This window comes from Harpegnathos saltator, unplaced genomic scaffold, assembly GCF_003227715.2.
Source record: "Harpegnathos saltator strain DR-91 unplaced genomic scaffold, Hsal_v8.6 scaffold166, whole genome shotgun sequence".
Lineage (NCBI taxonomy): Eukaryota > Metazoa > Arthropoda > Insecta > Hymenoptera > Formicidae > Harpegnathos > Harpegnathos saltator.
Genome location: NW_020229946.1, coordinates 34,559 through 47,798, shown reverse-complemented (window position 1 = coordinate 47,798; position 13,240 = coordinate 34,559).

Genomic DNA, 13,240 nt, shown 5'->3' with positions numbered 1-13,240 from the left:
TCTTCTAAAGAAATGAGAGAATAAATCAGTACCGAAAATCGAAGGCCGATCAATATCTAATTTATTCATCAAATTAACGAGGATTAATGAACAATTCGTATTAATTTTCTGTTTTCTTATAGAGAAATGAAAGAGTAAATCAGTACCGAAAATCGAATATCGATTAATACCATAAATCAGTCTCAAAAATTGCACACATGCAATGACAATTTGTTCTTATTTTTCAGGTACATACCTTTCTAATCCTATTCAACAAATTAACTCAGATAAACGAACGATTCGTATCAATGTTTCTCTTCTTATAGAGAAATGAAAGAGTAAATCAGTACCGAAATCGAAGACCGATCAATATCTAACTTATTCATCAAATTAACGCGGATTAATGAACGATTCGTATTAATTTTCTGTTTTCTTATAGAGAAATGAAAGAGTAAATCAGTACCGAAAATCGAATATCGATTAATACCATAAATCAGTGTCAAAAAATTGCCCACGTGCAATGACAATTTGTCCTTATTTTTCAGGTACTTACCCCTCTAATCTTATTCAACAAATTAACTCAGATAAACGAACGATTCGTATCAATTTTTCTTGTCTTATAAAAAAATGAGAAAATAAATCAGTACCGAAAATCGAAGACCGTTCAATATCTAATTTTTTCATCAAATTAACGCGGATAAATGAACAATTCGTCTGAATATTTTCTTTTCTTATAGAAAAATGAAAGGAGAAATCAGTACCGAAAATCGAATACCGATCAATATCGAATTTACTCATCAAATTAACGTGGATAAACAAACGATTTGTATCAATCTTTTTTTCTTTTATAAAGAAATCAAAGACTAAATCAGTACTGAAAACCGGATATTGATCAATACTATAAATCAGTGTTAGAAAATTGTCTAAATGTAATGACAAGTTGTTTTCACCTTGCAGGTAATTACCCTACTAATTTACTCACCAAATTAAGTCGGATAAAAGAAAGATTCGTTTCAATGATTATTCTCTTATAAAGAAATTAGAGAATTAGTCAGTACCGAAAATTGAAGACCGATCAATATTTAATTTATTCATCAAATTAACGCGGATAAATGAACGATTCGTATGAATTTTTTTTCTTGTATAGAAATGGAAGAGTAAAAGAGTATCGAAAATCGAATATCGATCAATACCGTAATCAGTGTCAGAAAATTGTCCAAGTGCAATGACAATTTGTTTTCATTTTTCAGGTATTTATCCCCCTAATTTATTCAACAAATTAACTCGAATAAACGGATGATTAGTATCAATTTTTCTTGTCTTATAAAGAAATGAGAAAATAAATCAGTACCGAAAATTGAAGACCAATCAGTATTTAATTTATCCATCAAAATAACGCGGATAAATGAACGATTCGTATGAATTTTATTTTCTTATAGAAAAATGAAAGAGGAAATCATATCGAAAATCGAATATCGATTAATACCATAAATCAGTGTCAGAAAATTGTCCAAGTGCAATGACAATTTGTTCTTATTTTTCAGGTACTTACCCCTCTAATCTTATTCAACAAATTAACTCGGATAAACGAACGATTCGTATCAATTTTTTTGTCTCATAAAAAATGAGAAAATAAATCAGTACCGAAAACCGAAGACTGATCAATACCATAAATCAGTGTCAGAAAATTGTCCAAGTGCAATGACAAGTTGTTTTCATCTTGCAGGTACTTACCCCACTAATTTACTCAACAAATTAACTCGGTTAAACAAACGATCCGTATCAATTTTTCTCTTATAAAGAAATTAGAGAATCAGTCAGTACCGAAAATTGAGGACCGATCAATATTTAATTTATTCATCAAATTAACGCGGGTAAATGGACGATACGTATGAATTTTTTTTTCTTATAGAGAATGGAAAGAGTAAATCAGTACCGAAAATCGAATATCGATCAATACCAGAAATCAGTGTCAGTAGATTGTCCAAGTGCAATGACAATTCGTTCTCATTTTTCAGGTACTTACCCCTCTAATTTACTCAACAATTTAACTCGAATAAACGAATGATTCATATCAATTTTTTTTGTCTTCTAAAGAAATGAGAGAATAAATCAGTACTGAAAACCGAACACCGATCAATACCTAATTTTTTCATCAAATTAACGCGGATTAATGAGCGATTCGTATTAATTTTCTGTTTCCTTGTAGAGAAATGAAAGAGTAAATCTATACCGAAAATCGAATATCGATCAATACCAGAAGTCAGTGTCAGTAGATTGTCCAAGTGCAATGACAATTCGTTCTCATTTTTCAGGTACTTACCTCTCTAATTTATTCAACAAATTAACTCGGATATATAAACGAACGATTCGTATTAATTTTTTCTTCTCTTATAGAGAAATGAGGAAGTAAATTAGTAACGAAAATCGAATATCGATTAATATCGTAAATCAAAATTTATATTGCTGTTTAATTCCATCGTCGCAAAAGATTTAACGTTTTCTCTATCCTAGCCCTAACTTGTGGAAAATTTGGTACTCATCTCTATTTGACAAAAGTACGTCGGACTTTCTGTACTAATATAAAAAATTTTTTTTTGTCCTCATTTTTTCTACGTCTAATATTTTAATACCGAATCTGTCGAAATGAACTGATCTGCAGAAATCCTAGCAAAACGTTTCTCTTTCTTTCTCGCTCTCCTCTCTCTTCATCTCTGAATCGCCGCTAACGATCGAAAACCACAAGCGGAAAGTAACGAAAATTTATTCATCCAACTGAAACGTTCTCCGTGTTATTTTTTAAGCGTTGGATAAATACCGATCCGGCGTTTTGTCAAATATCTAACAAAAGTATCTCCGTTTTTTTCTTGCCGACATTCAAATCGATAGTTTTCTACAAGTTAGGATTTGATAAAAAAAAAGTCTTTCCCGAGTCGAAATATTAATTCTACATTGATCCTGCAAATTGCATCCAATTTGAAAAATCAATGCAGAATATCTAGATGTGCAATAGTGAACAAGCTTTGTCCTACCTGAACGTTACATCTGGCTACTCTCGCAGTCTCGCCCATAATGAGTCTTCAACAGCGACGTATTCCGCAGTTATTTAATACTCGTTTATCTCGATAATATACATGTACTTAATCCTTATATTCTTAATTAATAAATGAGCAATTTTTGTTGATGTTGATTATATATTCGCTTAACAGCGCAAGAAAGAGAACAAAGATAAAAACGTAAATAGAACTGCCTTTGTTAGAACTGCGCGTGAGATAAATATATAAGGATTAAATAATCATATAAGAATTAGAGGAAATGGGAGATGAAGAACACTTTTTATTCTCATCATTCTTAAAGTTCTTTTTTCCTTTTTTCTTCTCTTTCTTTTCTTTTCGTTTTTCTAATAAGAATGATGAGAATTGTAGCTCTCAAAAGAGCTGAAGCTGCAAAGGCAAAGACAACGGTTATGTCTAATAATGCTGTTTCACTAATAGAGATTTTAATTCAGATTCGGTACAATAAGAAAGATAAACAAGAATGAGAAACGGACATTCTAGCAGATTCTAAACGAAAACAGCAATCTGAGCATTATTAGACGAATAAAAATCAACACTTATAAAATTTATATCAGATTCTAAGATCACTATTCATAGTTTTCTAAATTATGTGCAACTTTTTATTGAGAACATAATTAAAAATTTGTATTCACAAACCTTAGCTTGCCTCAGTAACCTTGTTTGAATAGACATTCATATTTTATGAGAAAAGGAAAGTAGAACTCATGTTACGTGAAATTAGGTTAACGAATAATCAAATCTCAAGCTATTTTATCATTTTTCAGATGATAAACTATGAATGCTGATCTAATTTCGACTCGGGTATGTCCTTACTTCGAATAAGGTCCGTTAAAATCAGAAAAATCCTGCGTAATAATAATGACTCGAGGTACCTCGAATACTATACATGATGTATCGCTGTCCACGTCTCTCGGCTCCAAGTCCTCTCTCCATCCTGACTTCTCGATCCGACGTCCTCCTTCTGGTTACTCCGTCACAGCACCCCCGGATACTCCATCGTAGCACTGGCGACGACACTGACTCTAGCTCTAACACTCGCGCAAGTAAGATTCGGATAAAGAAACGCGTATTAACCGATACGACTACCGACACTCATACTCTGCGTCGCGGTATGCGCGTCATTCCTCGGCCCGAGGCGCAATGTCCTTTCCGCAATCACGGAGTCATATATAAGGGTACAAAACCAAACAATCGGAAAGGCACGGTTACCCCCCACCAGTTGCTGACCTTACCGATTAGTGTTGATGCCTGCGTCGTTCGTTAGCTGAAAATGAAAACAACTCGTGTTTTCAAAGCATGCTTGTGAGAGACTCGCTTCAAACTTCACAATATTTATTTACGTCTGTTCCAAGAATCATATTACGCCGAATTCAAACTGTCTCTATTGACATGACATACACAAGATCTGCGATCGCATCATTAATCTTTCTTTGGACAAGAAAATCCTGAGGAACGCTGTTCGAGAATATCACATTTTATGTTTCAGGTGCCTTGCAAATTATCGAATCCGATGTAACAGATCAGAGAAAGTATGAATGCGTCGCTATGAATAACACCGTGGGCACGGAGTACTCCAAGTCAATCACGTTATACGTGAAACGTATGTATATTTAATATTATATAAAACTTACCTTTTTAAACAAAAAGGTAAATAAAAGGCGCCGAGTACAAGCGCAACACATATTGTGTTATTTTTAGAAGTATCAAACTCAAATTATTGTTTTTATTATGTTTTATTATGTTTTATATATGTGTACATAAGTTTTTACAAGTAAAACTTATAACTATAATAAAACTCTGCAACACTTTTCTACTGTACAAAAGAAGTGATATATTAGAACAGTAGCACCAACTGAGAAACCTAACATATATATTAGGAGCGCAAAAAAGTTCTGAGCCTTTTTTTGCAAAATTCAAAATTTATTTAAAAACAAACAAAACTATATTAATCAACGAAATATTCCCCGTTTGCATCGATGACCTTTTGCCATCTTTCGGGCAGCTTGCGAATTCCCTGATGGTAGAAGCTCACCGGCTTCGAGGCGATAAAGTCATCAATGCATTTTCGTATCTCTTCAAGTGTCACAAAATGTGTATCAGCCAAGAAATGCTGCAGAGACCAGAATAGGTAGTAATCGGAAGGCGCCATGTCTGGGCTATACGCCGCGTGCGGGAGAAGTTCCCAGCCTAACGCAAAGATATGGTCCTGAGTCACTTTCGCAACATGTGGTCGGGCATTGTCATGAAGCAGTATCACTTTACGACGTCCTTTGCCAGTAAATAGCCTCTTTTCTTCAAACGCATCGCTCAAATTGCTCAATTGTTGCTGATAGCGATCTGCCGTTACTGTTTCACCCGGCTGTAACAACTCGTAATACAATACACCTTTCCAATCCCACCATATCCAAAGCAAAACCTTCTTGGCATAGATATTGGTCTTTGGCATCGATGTCGAAGGTTGACCAGGGTCAACCCATGATTTTTTACGCTTCGGATTATCATAAAGTATCCACTTTTCATCACCTGTAATGATTTGGTGCAGAAAATCCTTTTTCCGGAACCTTGAAAGCAAAGTGAGTGCCGTGTCACGCCGTCGATTTTTGTTGTCTTCGGACAGTGCATGCGGAACCCATCTGCCTTCCTTTTGAACTTTTTCCATTGCATGTAAACGTGTGGAAATGGCTTGTCGCGTAACGCCAAGTTGCTCTGCAAGCTCCTTTTCAGTTTGTGCAGAGTTTATATCCAACAATGCTTGCAGTTCGTCCGTTTCAATCTTTTGAGGACGTCCAGCACGCGGTTCATCTTCAAGACTGAAATCTCCTTGGCGAAATTTTTGATACCACCTTTTACACGTAGCATAACTTACAGCGTTCTCTCCATATGCAACACAGATCATTTCAGTGGCTTCAGCAGCATTTTTCTTCAGATGAAACGCGAAGTGGATGGAAAATCGAATATGCTTTTTTGTTATTGCTATCGTGAACACTGCTGATTTTAAGGTTATGTGCATCAAACGCCAAATCGCACGATGTTTCGAAAGACCAAATGTCACTGCTTTAATACCGCAAGAGGGCGGGAAAATTAATGCAATTTAAATTGTGGTTTCAGTAGTATGAAATCTAGGGCTCAGAACTTTTTTGCGCTCCTAATATATGATTATTGTATACTTAACTTAATATTTTTAGAAATCTCAAATTCAAATTATTTTCTTTTTTAAGATATATATTATGTACATGACATAAGTTTTTATAATATATGTACATAAACTTTTAACAGTAAAACTTATAGTTACAGTAAACTCGTGTTATAAAAATTTAATACGTTTGTTAATAGTGTCCAATATTTAAAAAGAAATATCTTTTTAAAGATTATGTTATTAAAAATATTCAAGAAAACCTGGCTACAAAAAATGTCCATAACATAAATTTTTACAAGTAATATTTATCATTATTTATTAGAACACTGATTTATATGATTATTTTTCTTCATATTGTAACAAATTAATTATTATAACAATGCAATAAAAATATTTGATAGAAAAAATCTTGGCGCGACTGCACCAAAAACTATATCGAACTAAAACTTGTTTAATATATATATGACAGCATTTTTATTATAATATATTCTATAATGAAGGTTTATAATTTATTTATTATAATACTATATAAACTTAAATAAAACATTATACCGTATATGTATAAAGAGAATTTACAAGAACATTTTATTATAATAAGAATGCTGTCATGTATGTATTAACCAAGTTTTAGTTCGATATAGTTTTTTAAAGTCAAATTAGATATCATTGACATTTCGTCAATTATAATAAGAATAACATCTTTGAATAAAAAAATATCAAAATATGTAGAATATATACACATTCGATATGTATATTCTATAGTGAAGGTTTATCATTTATTATAATACTATATAAACTTAAATAAAACATTACACCGTATACAGGGTGCCTCAGAATTTTGGGACACGGGCTCCGTAGGGACATAGAGCTAAGTGAGAAGAACAAAAAAGTCCTCTACCATAATGTGAAAATTGTAATAGTTTTTTAGTAATAACCGTGTAAAATTTGGCGTTTTCCACGCCCATCGCGGCCTATAGACGCTCCGCGGCAAGCTGTGTGCGTAGGAGCTGAGCAATAACGCGTCTCGCGCGCCGGTGTGAAGTTGGCACCTCATTTTGTAGCACCGCAAGTTTCAGCGATAGTTCCATTGGCACCCACAATAGTTCTGCAGTTCCTGATAGGTTATACCAATAGTTCTGTCGAATTAGTTAACAAAATGGCAGTTTGAAAATATGAGGTGCTAACTTCCCGTAGCACCGCAACTTCCAAAAAAACCAATTTCAAGCACGAAATTTTATAGTTCTAGAATAGTTCTATAGTTCCTAATATGTTTTAGGAATAGTTCTGGCTTCTAACCAATTTTAAATAATTTTTGAAACTCAGCGCCAGCACCGCATCACAAGAGTAAAGTATTAGTTTGCTGGCAGTTCCAGCCGACTTCTGGGTTTCTTTTAGTAGTTCTACAATAGTTCCAACGCTTTAGGTTGGTCTCGCCGCGGGTGCCGGCCTTTAACTATTTTTAAATAATTTTTGAATCTCAGCGCCAGCACCGCATCACAAGAGTAAAGTATGTGTCTGTTGGCAGTTCCAGCCGATTTCTGGGTTTCTTTTAGTAGTTCTACAATAGTTCCAACACTTTAGGTTGGCCCCGCCGTGGGTGCCGGCCATTAACTGTTTTTAAATAATTTTTGAATCTCAGCGCCAGCACCGCATCACAAGAGTAAAGTATGTGTCTGCTGGTAGTTCCAGCCGACTTCTGGGTTTCTTCTAGTAGCTCTACAATAGTTCCAACGCTTTAGGTTGGTCCCGCCGCGGGTGCCGGCGTTTAACTATTTTTAAATAATTTTTGAATCTCAGCGCCAGCACCGCATCACAAGAGTAAAGTATGTGTCTGCTGCCAGAATTGTTTTTCCTGCTTTTTATTTATTTTTTGTTTTTATGATAATTTTATAATAATTCTGCACATGCTTATATTTAAGGTTTAATATGTATATATATAGTATATAAAAGAAACACAGAAGTCGGCTGGAACTACCAGCAGACATACTTTACTCTTGTGATACGGTGTTGCCGCTGAGATTCAAAAATTATTTAAAAATAGTTAATGGCCGGCCCCCGCGGCGGGACCAACCTAAAGCGTTGGAACTATTGTAGGACTACTAAAAGAAAACCAGAAATCGGCTGGAACTGCCAGCAGACACATACTTTACTCTTGTGATGCGGTGCTGGCGCTGAGATTCAAAAATTATTTAAAAATAGTTAAAGGCCGGCACCCGCGGCGGGACCAACCTAAAGCGTTGGAACTATTGTAGAACTACTAAAAGAAACTCAGAAGTCGGCTGGAACTGCCAGCAAACTAATACTTTACTCTTGTGATGCGGTGATGGCGCTGAGTTTCAAAAATTATTTAAAATTGGTTAGAAGCCAGAACTATTCCTAAAACATATCAGGAACTATAGAACTTTTCCAGAACTATAAAATTTCGTGCTTGAAATTGGTTTTTTTAGAAGTTGCGGTGCTACGGGAAGTTAGCACCTCATATTTTCAAACTGCCATTTTGTTAACTAATTCGACAGAACTATTGGTATAACCTATCAGGAACTGCAGAACTATTGTGGTTGCCAATGGAACTATCGCTAAAACTTGCGGTGCTACAAAATGAGGTGCCAACTTCACACCGGCGGCCTGGTTCTGGTACCAAATTAAAGTCCTTTCAAAACCCTACATTTTGCCGTAAATGGCGACTCTCTACTCCCAGTAGAAGCGGAGATATCAACGGAGATAGGTTGGAAAAATTTAATCTTCGATATCTCCTAAACGGTTAGAGATACAGGCCTGGCTCTGGTACCAAATTAAAGTCCTCTCAAAACCCTACATTTTTGACTACATGGACGACTCTCTACTCCTAGTAGAAGCGGAGATATCAACGGAGGAAGGCTGGATATCGACGGAGAATGGCTGGAAAACTTTAACCTTCGATATCTCCCAAACGGTTAGAGATACAGGCCTGGTTCTGGTACCAAATTAAAGTCCTTTCAAAACCCTACATTTTCGACTACATGGACGACTCTCTACTCCCAGTAGAAGCGGAGATATCGACGGAGGAAGGCTGGATATCGACGGAGAATGGCTGAAAACTTTAACCTTCGATATCTCCTAAACGGTTAGAGATACAGGCCTGGCTCTGGTACCAATTTAAAGTCCTTTCAAAACCCTACATTTTGCCGTAAATGGCGACTCTCTACTCCCAATAGAAGCGGGAATATCAACGGAGAAATGTTGGAAAACTTTAATCTTCTATATCTCCTAAACGGTTAGAGATACAGGCCTGTCTCTGGTACCAAATTAATGTCCTCTCAAAACCCTACATTTTCGACTACATGGACGACACTTTACTCCCAGTAGAAGCGGAGATATCGACGGAGGAAGGCTGGATATCGACTGAGAAAGGCTGGAAAACTTTAAACTTCGATATCTTCTAAACGGTTAGAGATACAGGTCTGGCTCTGGTATCAAATTAAAGTCCTCCCAAAACCCTACATTTTGCCGTAAATGGCGACTCTCTACTCCCAGTAGAAGCGGAGATATCAACGGAGAAAGGTTGGAAAGCTTTAATCTTCGATATCTCCTAAACGTTTAGAGATACAGGCCTGGCTCTGGTACCAAATTAAAGTCCTCTCAAAACCCTACATTTTGCCGTAAGTGACGACTCTCTACTCCCAGTAGAAGCGGAGATATCAACGGAGAAAGGTTGGAAAACTTTAACCTTCGATATCTCCTAAACGGTTAGAGATACAGGCCTGGCTCTGGTACCAAATTAAAGTCCTTTCAAAACCCTACATTTTCGACAACATGGCAAACTTTCTACTCCCAGTAGAAGCGGAGATATCGACGGATGAAGGCTGGATATCGACGGAGAAAGGTTGGAAAACTTTAACCTTCGATATTGAGGCAAAAGCGCGTTCCTGTATCTTGAGCCATTTAGGAGATACCGAAGGTTACATTTTTAAATTTTAAGTTAATTTTAATTGAAATTTGAATTTAAATGTTCATATCTCCGCTTCTACTGGGAATTGAGAGTTGAAATTTATGGTGGGGATAGGGTTGATACAGGACTATATTGAGGCAAAAGCGCGTTCCTGTATCTTGAGCCGTTTAGGAGATATCGAAGGTTACATTTTTAAATTTTACGTTAATTTTAATTGAAATTTGAATTTAAATGTTCATATCTCCGCTTCTACTGGGAATTGAGAGTCGAATTTATGGTGGGGATAGGGTTGATACAGGACTATATTGAGGCAAAAGCGCGTTCCTGTATCTTGAGCCGTTTAGGAGATACCGAAGGTTACATTTTAAATTTTAAGTATATTTTAATTGAAATTTGAATTTAAATGTTCATATCTCCGCTTCTACTGGGAATTGAGAGTCGAAATTAATGTGGGGATAGCGTTGATACAGGACTATATTGAGGCAAAAGCGCGTTCCTGTATCTTGAGCCGTTTAGGAGATACCAGGTTACATTTTTAAATTTTAAGTTAATTTTAATTGAAATTTGAATTTAAATGTTCATATCTCCGCTTCTACTGGGAATTGAGAGTCGAAATTTATGGTGAGAATAGGGTTGATACAGGACTATATTGAGGCAAAAGCGCGTTCCTGTATCTTGAGCCGTTTAGGAGATACCGAAGGTTACATTTTTAATTTTAAGTTAATTTTAATTGAAATTTGAATTAAATGTTCATATCTCCGCTTCTACTGGGAATTGAGAGTCGAAATTTATGGTGGGGATAGGTTGATACAGGACTATATTGAGGCAAAAGCGCGTTCCTGTATCTTGAGCCGTTTAGGAGATACCGAAGGTTACATTTTTAAATTTTACGTTAATTTTAATTGAAATTTGAATTAAATGTTCATATCTCCGCTTCTACTGGGAATTGAGAGTCGAAATTTATGGTGGGGATAGGGTTGATACAGGACTATATTGAGGCAAAAGCGCGTTCCTGTATCTTGAGCCGTTTAGAGATACGAAGGTTACATTTTTAAATTTTAGTTAATTTTAATTGAAATTTGAATTTAAATGTTCATATCTCCGCTTCTACTGGGAATTGAGAGTCGAAATTTATGGTGAGAATAGGGTTGATACAGGACTATATTGAGGCAAAAGCGCGTTCCTGATCTTGAGCCGTTTAGGAGATACCGAAGGTTACATTTTTAAATTTTAAGTTAATTTTAATTGAAATTTGAATTTAAATGTTCATATCTCCGCTTCTACTGGGAATTGAGAGTCGAAATTTATGGTGAGAATAGGGTTGATACAGGACTATATTGAGGCAAAAGCGCGTTCCTGTATCTTAGGCCGTTTAGGAGATACGAAGGTTACATTTTTAAATTTTAGTTAATTTTAATTGAAATTTGAATTAAATGTTCATATCTCCGCTTCTACTGGGAATTGAGAGTCGAAATTTATGGTGGGGATAGGGTTGATACAGGACTATATTGAGGCAAAAGCGCGTTCCTGTATCTTGAGCCGTTTAGGAGATACGAAGGTTACATTTTTAAATTTTAGTTAATTTTAATTGAAATTTGAATTTAAATGTTCATATCTCCGCTTCTACTGGGAATTGAGAGTCGAAATTTATTGGGGGGATAGGTTGATACAGGATATATTGAGGCAAAAGCGCGTCCTGTATCTTGAGCCGTTTAGGAGATACCGAAGGTTACATTTTTAAATTTTAGATAATTTTAATTGAAATTTGAATTTAAATGTTCATATCTCCGCTTCTACTGGGAATTGAGAGTCCAATTTATGGTGAGAATAGGGTTGATACAGGACTATATTGAGGCAAAAGCGCGTTCCTGTATCTTGAGCCGTTTAGGAGATACGAAGGTTACATTTTTAAATTTTAGTTAATTTTAATTGAAATTTGAATTTAAATGTTCATATCTCCGCTTCTACTGGGAATTGAGAGTCGAAATTTATGGTGGGGATAGGGTTGATACAGGACTATATTGAGGCAAAAGCGCGTTCCTGTATCTTGAGCCGTTTAGGAGATACCGAAGGTTACATTTTTAAATTTTAAGTTAATTTTAATTGAAATTTGAATTTAAATGTTCATATCTCCGCTTCTACTGGGAATTGAGAGTCGAAATTTATGGTGAGAATAGGGTTGATACAGGACATATTGAGGCAAAAGCGCGTTCCTGTATCTTGAGCCGTTTAGGAGATACGAAGGTTACATTTTTAAATTTTAGTTAATTTAATTGAAATTTGAATTTAAATGTTCATATTTTCGCTTCTACTGGGAATTGAGAGTCGAAATTTAGGTGGGGATAGGGTTGATACAGGACTATATTGAGGCAAAAGCGCGTTCCTGTATCTTGAGCCGTTTAGGAGATACGAAGGTTACATTTTTAAATTTTATTAATTTTAATTGAAATTTGAATTTAAATGTTCATATCTCCGCTTCTACTGGGAATAATTGAGAGTCGAAATTTATGGTGAAATAGGGTTGATACAGGACTATATTGAGGCAAAAGCGCGTTCCTGTATCTTGAGCCGTTTAGGAGATATCGAAGGTTACATTTTTAAATTTTAAGTTAATTTTAATTGAAATTTGAATTTAAATGTTCATATCTCCGCTTCTACTGGGAATTGAGAGTCGAAATTTATGGTGAGAATAGGGTTGATACAGGACTATATTGAGGCAAAAGCGCGTTCCTGTATCTTGAGCCGTTTAGGAGATACCGAAGGTTACATTTTTAAATTTTACGTTAATTTTAATTGAAATTTGAATTTAAATGTTCATATCTCCGCTTCTACTGGGAATTGAGAGTCGAAATTTATGGTGGATAGGGTTGATACAGGACTATATTGAGGCAAAAGCGCGTTCCTGTATCTTGAGCCGTTTAGGAGATTGAGAGTCGAAATTTATGGTGAGAATAGGGTTGATACAGGACTATATTGAGGCAAAAGCGCGTTCCTGTATCTTGAGCCGTTTAGGAGATATCGAAGGTTACATTTTTAAATTTTACGTTAATTTTAATTGAAATTTGAATTTAAATGTTCATATCTCCGCTTCTACTGGGAATTGAGAGTCGAAATTTATGG